Raw genomic sequence first — 9,454 nt, 5'->3', positions numbered from 1 at the left:
TTCTTATCTGTATTTTTGTATCCTTTGGGTAAATTCCCAACAGTGGAATTTCTGGATTGTATAGTAATTCTATTTTTAGTTTTTTTGAGGAACCTCCATACTCTTCTCCAGAGTGGCTGCACCAGTTTGCATTCCCACCAGCAGTGCAAGAGGGTTCCCCTTTCTCTGCATCCCCACCAATACCTGCTCCTTATTGAGTTGTTAATTTTAGATGTTCTGACAGGTGTATGGTGATATCTCATTGTGGTTTTGATTTGTATTTCCCTAATAATGAGTGATGTTAACCATCTTCCATGTGCCTGTTAGCCCTCTTGATGACTTCTTTGGAAATGTGTGTATTCATGTCTTCTGCCCATTCCCTAACTGGGTTATTTGGTTTATGGGTTTTGAGTTTGAGAAGTTCTTTGTAGATTTTGGATACTACCCCTTTGCAAATATATCCTCCCATTCCTTAGGCTGCCTGTTCTTTCTTTTGGGATGACTTCCTCTGTTTTGTTATTTAGGGGGGGGGATAATAAAATAAAATTAAAGAAAAAAATAAAATTGAAAAAGTAAAATAAATTAAAATAGATGTTTCTGTATCCAAGAAAAAAACCAGAAGCAGAAACAAACAAAAAACCCAAAGGAAGCTAGACACTGTTTCCCCTAGAGTTAACGCTTTGCAGCACTCTGTGATCAGTAGACTTGTTGTGAGCAAGGGGTTTGTGCTGGACTTTTGGGGGAGGAGCTTGCTGCTCTGATTCTTAGGTCAACTTGCCCTAGTGCCTCGAGTGTGCAGGGAGAGGTGTGGCTTAGTGTAGCCGCTCTCTTCTATACCTGATGGTGCTGTCTGGCTCGCTGAAGTCCATCATTCCTAGTGGGCTAGGGATGAGAAAGGCTATACCCCACTCTCTGGTGTCTGGAGCAGGTTGTTTCTGCCCTCACAGATGTAAAAACGATCACCCCTCCTGTGTCCTCAGCTTCTACCAGATCCCTACCTTTACCCTGTCCTTGATGGAACTGCCAAGTGGTGTAACACTCCTGTGTTTTATCTCATGTGCGGCTGTGTTTCAAAACCTCACATTTCAGAGACCCCTGGGCTCAGACCCATACTGATCCTCTGGGGGATGATCTTGCCTCACTGTGGCTGCTGCTGGCTTGTCCCAGGAAACAGCTGCCTGACAGAGCGGTGATAGCAGCTTGGAATTTATGGTAAATTGCAACCCACACCTGTTACCAGGATTTGCTGCCCTCAGGTGGTGTCTTTGTTCCTATAGTGGTGAATGGGGAAGCTCTACGGTGCCTACAGGGTATTTTGTGTGTGGAGGGGAAATATGACCTCTACCTGTGACCTTCTCCCCAGGCTGCTGCCAGCTCCCAGGGCTTTGCCCTGCTTCCTCACTGAGGAAGGGGCCAGGCCTGAGCTCAGCACTCCACTGTTTATAAAAAAAACTGGTGGATTAAAACCTTTTCCCTATTCAGTGTTTTTGGGGAAAGTTCTCTTGTGCAGTCCCCTGTACGTGTTTTTACTTTCCCCCTCTTCTATCTGTTTGTCTGTCTAACTACTTGCTGTGATCAGGGCTTCCTGCAGTGCCCATGGCTTTTTTTCCTCCACAAATCAACTCTCTGCTGTTCCTGTCTTCCATGGGTCAGTTTTTTTTTCTGTTTGTAGGTATGCAACTTTGTTCTCTAAGACTTCTGATTAATTTCTTGGGTGTTCAGAATGATTTGATATTTATCTAGGTGTTTGGGGAGAGGAGCCATCTTAATCCTCTCTTAGTTATTTAAATCTGTATTCTTTTTTTGTGAGATGTTGTTTCAATATTTATAACTCTCTTAGGGATGAAATACAAAAGTATGAAACTATTTTTAATCAAAGATAATGTTTATATAAGTTTACAAAGTTTACATAAATTTCTAGAAATTAAAAGGAGAGTGGACTATTTCCAAATCGTTTTATGTGGTCAGTATAACCTTAATTCTAAGATCTAGCAAAGGTGATGCAAGAAAGATCTCTGATGCATAAGAAAATATTAGCCCGTGAACTCTAGCAATCTACAGAAAAGGAAAATACATTGTGACTAAATGTTTTATATATAGAATGAAAACAGATAGTTTGATTCAAGGAAAGGCAATTATATTAGTGGAATACAACTAAGTCAAGAAATGGACCCTCACACATACATAGTCAATTAAGTTTTGTTTCTTAAAATAAACCACACAGGCTTATTAATATATAGTTCATATATCATATGAGCTAGGCTGAGAAATTGGCCCCAAAGATGTCAATGTCATAATCCCTGTAACTTGTAATTATCTTACTTTATTGATGAAAGAGAGCTTGCTGATCTAAATTAAGATCTTGAGATGGATTATCCTGGTGAGCCCAGTGTAATCATAAGGGTCCTTAAAAGAGAAGGCAGTAGAATTAGAGTCAGAGAGAAGAGCGTGTTTCAATAGAAGCAGAGATTGGAGAGATGTGCTCTAAAGATGGAGGCAACATCCATAAGCTAAGAGATACAGAGAACTTCTAAAAGGTAAGGCATAGACTGTCCTGTAGAGTCTCCAGAAGAGACAAGTCTTGTCTACACTTTGAAATTAGCCAAGTGAAACTGATTTTAGACCTTTGGCCTCCATTGCTGTAAGTGAATAAATCCATGTTGTTTTAAGCCACTGTATTTGTGAAGAATTTGTCCTTGTAACACATGGTCTGGGACATATGGTCTGGAGAGGAAAGACTAGGGTATGGCCATTTTTCTCCTTATCACCAGCAAGGTGGGGCTTCAGGAAACAGGAAAGGGGGCCCACAGTGAAGGTGAGATCCTCCTACTCCAAACCATGCCCCTCCGTGCCTGGTAACTGTGTATCTACCTGAGCAAGATTGACACTGTCCTAACCAGATGGCCTTTCCTCCAGGCCAGTGCAGACACTGGTTCCAAGGCACCGTCAGGTATTGGTCCAGCAGTTTTGCATTTTCTGATTTGATTATTAGACAATTCTTAATTTCTTTCTTTTCATACTCTTCCCCTCTCTATTCTGGTTGTTGGTTTGTTAATCAGGAGTTTTTAGTCTATTCTTTTTATACCTCTTTTGTATCTCCTTTATTTTCCTCTCTCTGGATTAAGCCATATAGTCTCTCTGATTCTCTGCTTTGTCATTTTTCCCCCTCTTCCTTTCTTTTCCTCTGCCCTTGTCATTTTTTTTGTATGGGATAAGCCTTCTTCCTCAACCTCTTCCTCCTTTTAAAAATTTTTTCAAGGTTACTTCTATGAATAAATCAAAGCACACCTGGTGGAAGGTCCAAACCACCATTACAAGTAGGCAGATAAAGCAACCAGAGTTACAAGAACAGAGAGCATGCAGTGTACTCTGCAAACAGCTCCTGAAAGGCCAGGCCATGGACAGTGTATAATAGTATTTAATATAGTAATGCTTGCAGATAGAGAACACATTATAAGCTATTAAAATCCATAAAGGACAGAAAACTAGACAAAATGATGAAATGGAAGAATTCTCTTCAAGAGAAATTTCAGGAAGAAATGACAGCTAGAGAATTGCTCAAAACAGATAATAAACAATATATCTGATCAAGAATTTAGAATAATAGTCATAAGATTAATAGCTGGACTTGAAAAAAAAGGATAGAAGACAAAGAATCTATTGCTATTGAGATCAAGGAATTAAGAAATAGTCACAATGAATTAAGAAATGCTTAAATGATGTGCAGAATAAACCAGATGCAGTGACACCAAGAATGGGGAAGCAGAGGAGAGAATAAATGAAATAGAAGACAAAATTATGGAAAATGATGAAGCCAAGAAAAAAGAGAAAGAGAAGTAAATACTCGACCACAAGGGGAGAATTAGAGAACTAAGTGATTCAATGAAATATAATAATATCCATATCATAGGAGTTCCAGAAGAAGGGAGAGAGAAAGGGGCAGAAAGTTTACTTGAGCAATTATAGCTGAGAACTTCTCTAATCTGGAGAAGGAAGCAAACATCCAAATCCAGGAGGCACAGAGAACTCCCTACGGATTCAACAAGAATAGGTCTTCACCATGGCATATCATAGTGAAACTGGCAAAGTTCAAAGATTAAGAAAGACTTCTGAAAGCAGCTAGGGACAGACAGCCCTTAACCTACAAGGATAGACATATAAGGGTAGTAGCAAACCTATCCACTGAAACTTGGCATGCTAGAAGGGAGTGACAGGAAATATTCAATGTGCTGAGTAGGGAAAAAAAAAATGTACCCAAGATATCTTTAACCTGGAAGGCTTTCATTGACAGTAGAAGGAAAGATAAAAGCTTTCCCAGACAAACAAAAAGTGAAGGAGTTCATGACCACCAAACCAGACCTGCAGGAGATCCTAATGGGGGACTCTGTGAGTGGAATGCTGCAGAGACTACAAAGAACCTGAGACATTACCAAAAACATAAAACCTACAGATAACGCAATGACACTAAATCCATATCATTCTTGAAAAAAATTTAAATGTTTTTATTTATTTTAGAGAGAGAAAGAGGCAGCATGAGCAGCGGAGGGTCAGAAAGACAGAGGGAAACACAGAATCCAAAGACAGGCTCCAGGCTGTGAGCTAGCTGTCAGCACAGAGCCTAACGTGGGGCTCAAACCCATGAACTGTGAGATTATGACCTGAGGCCAAGTCAGAGGCTTAACCGACTGAGCCACCCTGGAGCCCCATATCTTTCAATAATAACACCAAATGTAAATGGACTAAATGCTCCAATCAAAAGACATAGGGTATTAGAGTAGATTAAAAAAAATACATCTATATGCTGTCTTTAAGAGACTCATTTTAGACTTGAGGACCCCTTTCGATTGAAAGTGAGTGGTTGGAGTACCATCTATCATGCTACTGGAAGTTAGAAGAAAGCTGGAGTAACCATACATATATCATACAAACTAGATTTCATACTAAAGGCTTTAACAGATGATGGAGAAGGACATTATATCATAATTATTGGGTCTATCCATCAAGAAGAGCTAACAATTGTAAATGTTTATGCCTGCAACTTGGATGCACCCAAATATATAAATAAGTTAATCACAAATGTAAGCAATCTTATTTATAAGAATATGGTAATTGCAGGGGACTTAATACTCCACTTACAGGAATGGACAGACCACCTAGGTAGAAAATCAATAAAGAAGCAATGGCCTTGAGTGGTACTGTACCATATGGACTTGACAGTCATATTCAGAAATTTTCATCCAAAAGCAACAGAATACACATTCTTCTCAAGTGCACATGGAACATTCTTCAAGAAAGATCACATACTGGGTCATAAGGCAGCCCTCAATAAATATAAAAGAAATGAGATCATACTATGCATATTTTGGATCACAATGCTATGAAACTTGAAATAGACCACAAGAAATTTTGGAAAACCTCCAAATGCCTAGGTTAAGGAAAATCCTACTAAAGAATGAGTGGGTCAACCAAACAATTAAAGAAGATATTAAAATTACTTGGAAGCAAAGGAAAATGAAAACAAGCAATCCAAACCCTTTGGAATGCAGCAAAGGCAGTCCTAAGAGGAAAATACATTGCTATCCAGGTATATCTCAAGAAAAATCCCAAGTACAAAACCTAACTTCACACTTAAAGGAACTAGAAGCAGAACAGCAAAGAAACCCCAAAGCCAGCAGAAAAAGAGAAATTAAGTAAAGATTAGAGCATAAATAATATATATATATATGTATATATATATATATATATATTACAGCAGTCTCTGTAAAATACATGTCTGAGAACTACTGAAATGTCTGAAGCTTATAACTTAACTAAATTTACATGGGAATTGATTAATGATCCTAATTTTCAGGGTACAAATATGAACAAAACTTTCTTTTGGGTGGTAGGCCCACCAACAAGTACTTTTCAGCAGCACAGATGCCCAGGGTGGATGGAAATGCATAGCCATTTTGAAGAAGTGTAATAAGGCATGTCCATGGTGATACCCAACTCTGTGTAAAACTCAAAATAATAACTGTAAAGCACAGTAACATATTGTAGACTTAAATAATTATTAAATCTAACATCAAAATTTGAGATAAAACCAGTGTAATATTTGAACAACAGGACCTTTCTGATACTCACAATTATCATTTCATGAAGGTGTGTAGTCTCCACTGCTTCTGTAATCCTAACATACCTAAGGGGAAATTTACACATTGGGAAAAAATTGTGTGAAAATTTAAAATAACCAAAAATGTAACTATAACAGCATTGGTTTTTTGTGTGTGTTTAAGCACCCTTTGGAGAGGAAAATAAATATAGCTAATTGAATTTATAATTTACTTCCTTGACACAAATTTTTGATTGTTAGAGTCTGAGTTTAAAGGATTATTAGAAACGATTACTTCTAGCAAACACCTGTTAGTAAAACATTCCGTTCTTCACACACAGTAGTTACTGTGGAAAGAGGGTATTTTTCTAGCTATCAGGATACAAAAATACATCTTAGAAATTATATTAGTTTAGGATTCATTTAAGCTGCAAAGCACTGAAGACCTTAAATATCAATGCCTTAAGCAAGAGATATGTTTTTCTCCCATAAGAGTCTAGGTAAAGTTCATGTTTAGGGCTATTATTGCTTTCAGACCCATGGTTGCTTCTAGCTTTGTTCTGCTACAAATGCCCCCCCACACACACACAATCATAAGTTATTTTCCTGTCCAAGAAGGCTTTTCTGGTTCCGACCATTATCTCTGAATTGTAGCCATCAAGTAGCAGAAAGGCATTGAATGGGAGTTGTTGCTCTGACCATTTTCAGTTTTTCTCATTGGGCAAAGTTTGGTCAAATGTACATACAGGTGGGGAATAAAAATTTTATATGTTCTTTTTTTCCTGGCTAAAAGTCAGTGGGTTCTAATTTTGATAGGAGGTAAATATTTTAGGGTAAAATTAACAGTCTCAGTCATAGAATTTAATAAAACACTTTATATGAATAATAGTTTGTAATAAGTAAGTCTTCCAACAAATATAGGTGAAAAAATCAGAGTGACACAGGACAATGTTTTCTGAACTTTGTTCTGTGTAACATTGACATGAAGTTAAAAAAAAGTGTTGAATCTCTCAGGTTAGAAGATGGATGTCCGCATAACAGACATAAGAAACAAACTACTTATTTTTGAATCCTACATCTGTCCCTTATTAACTAGAAGTCCCTGAGGAAATTATTTAACCTCTCTGTGTGTAAATTTCCATTCTGTATAATATGCTTTATGTACTACAAATTTGTTGGGCATGAGCTATGTGCCGTTTTCTTGGAGCTGAGGATATAGCAGTAAACCACACGTAACTTTTTGGTCTCAAAGAATGTGCGCATTATAGGAGGAGGTGGGGTGAGTATATATTACACACAAAAGGAGTAAAATGTTTTGTTGTTGTTGTTGTATGATATGAAGTGCTAACCAGAAAATAAAGGGGTAAAGAAGTTAGGATTGTGTGAGCATGGAAGATGCTTTATTTTGCATATGGCGAGTACAGTGTTCATTGGGAAATCAACGTTTGAGTAATGACCAGGAAATGAGCTACTTAGTCTTGCAGAGGGGTCCAAGAAGACAGAGGAGCAAATGCTCTTGATTTGAGAAAATACCTCAGCTTTATTTAACTACCAAATAAACACAATTCAGCTAGCCAGTATCTATCACTTATCAAGTGCTTTCTATAGATCAGATATTCTGAGTAGGCAATATTATCCCTATTTTATGAATGCAGAAACTAGATGTCATAGAGATCGTATAATTTGCCCCAGATTATACAACTGGAATGTAACCCACAATTTAAAACCCAGGCTGCAGTCCTGTAATTTCTGCTTGTGCTACTCCTTCAGACCAAGGATGATGTCAGTAATTCAACCGTATGTATATGTATGTATGTATTTTAAATATTTATTCATTTATTTTGAAAGAGAAAGAGCAAACAGGGGAGGGAGGGAGGGAGGGAGGGAGGTAGAGAGAGAGAGAGAGAGAAAGAGAGAGAATCCCAAGCAGGTTCTGCACTGACAGTACACATGGGCTCGATCTCACAAACTGTGAGATCATGACCTGAGCTGAAATCAGTGGTAACCAACTGAGCCACCCAGGGGACCCTCAACCAATAGTTATTGAGCACAGAACTGAGACTTGCAATACATCAGTAAAGAAAACAAGCAAACAAAAAACTTCCATTTTTGAGCCTACAGTCTACAGTGAAAAGAAAGAAAATAAGCAGCATGTATAGATAATTAGGTAAATTACACACACACACACACACACACACACACACACACACACACACACTATAATTAGAAAGTGAATAGTGTTCCAGAAAAAATAGCAAAGAAGTATGGGGTTATTTCCTGGGGCTACAATTAAATAGCTTTAAAAAATGTTTATTTATTTACTTTTCAGAGAGTGAGCCAGTGAGCAGGGCAGCGACAGAGAGAGAGGGAGGCAGAGAATCCCAAGCAGGCTCTGTGCTGTTAGCACCGAGAATGGTACATGGTACGGGGCTTGAGCTCATGAACTGTGAGACCATGACCTGAGCTAAAATCGAGTCAGGTGCTTAACTGACCTAGCCTCCCAGGGGCCCCATAAACAGTTTTTAAATTTGATAAATTTCCACTTAATATATCTTGACTAAGGCTAGCTACTCTTAATAATTAAGGTAGACTAATCTTCACAAAATGAGGAAATTTCTCACCACATGAGGAACAGCTTCCTAGAGTATTTATGTTATAGTTATATTATGCATTTTATACAGTTCTGATAAATATTTAAAGGATTATAGATTTCTGATTATTCAGTGAGGTCCATGGTCCTTGGGGGATGGGGTGCGAGAAATCTACCTTTGAAAATACCATAAGTAATTTGTGTGTGTATACAAATACATAAATATACACATATTTATACACACATATACATACTTATGCATGTACACATATAGATATATGTACAAAAATGAAAACTTATAAATATAGAAAGAATATCTAATTAAGGTAGGTAAATATTACACATACATATTTATTTTATCATATTTAATAAATGAACACCTCTCTCCTCCAAAATACTTAAGAAAAATCATCAGTTCAAAGTTAGTAAGAAAATTTCACCTAAAGTTAACTCATACTCGGGGAAACTGCGATGCAAGAAAGAAAAAAAAACTGAATTGCTCTGAAATTCACCAGTTAAATGGTATCTTTCTGGCTTTTAGAGTTTCAATAATAGGTTTCTTCCTCAAATAGAAAAACCTCAGTTTAAAAGAATTCTCCCCTGGGTAACATTTACCTTTCTTAAGCAGAATAGAAAGTGTCAATGACAAAATGGTATAAATACAGTCTCAAAGAATATGGTGTACTGTCAAATCCTATTTTAAAAAAATCATTTAAAAGGGAGGAAAAATGCAGTAACATTAATGATCAAAAAGCAAGGCTTATGTTCAATTCCTTCTTTGTCCTTTGGTT

This window comes from Suricata suricatta, chromosome 11, assembly GCF_006229205.1.
Source record: "Suricata suricatta isolate VVHF042 chromosome 11, meerkat_22Aug2017_6uvM2_HiC, whole genome shotgun sequence".
Classification (NCBI taxonomy): Eukaryota; Metazoa; Chordata; class Mammalia; order Carnivora; family Herpestidae; genus Suricata; species Suricata suricatta.
This window is presented reverse-complemented; position numbering follows the sequence as displayed.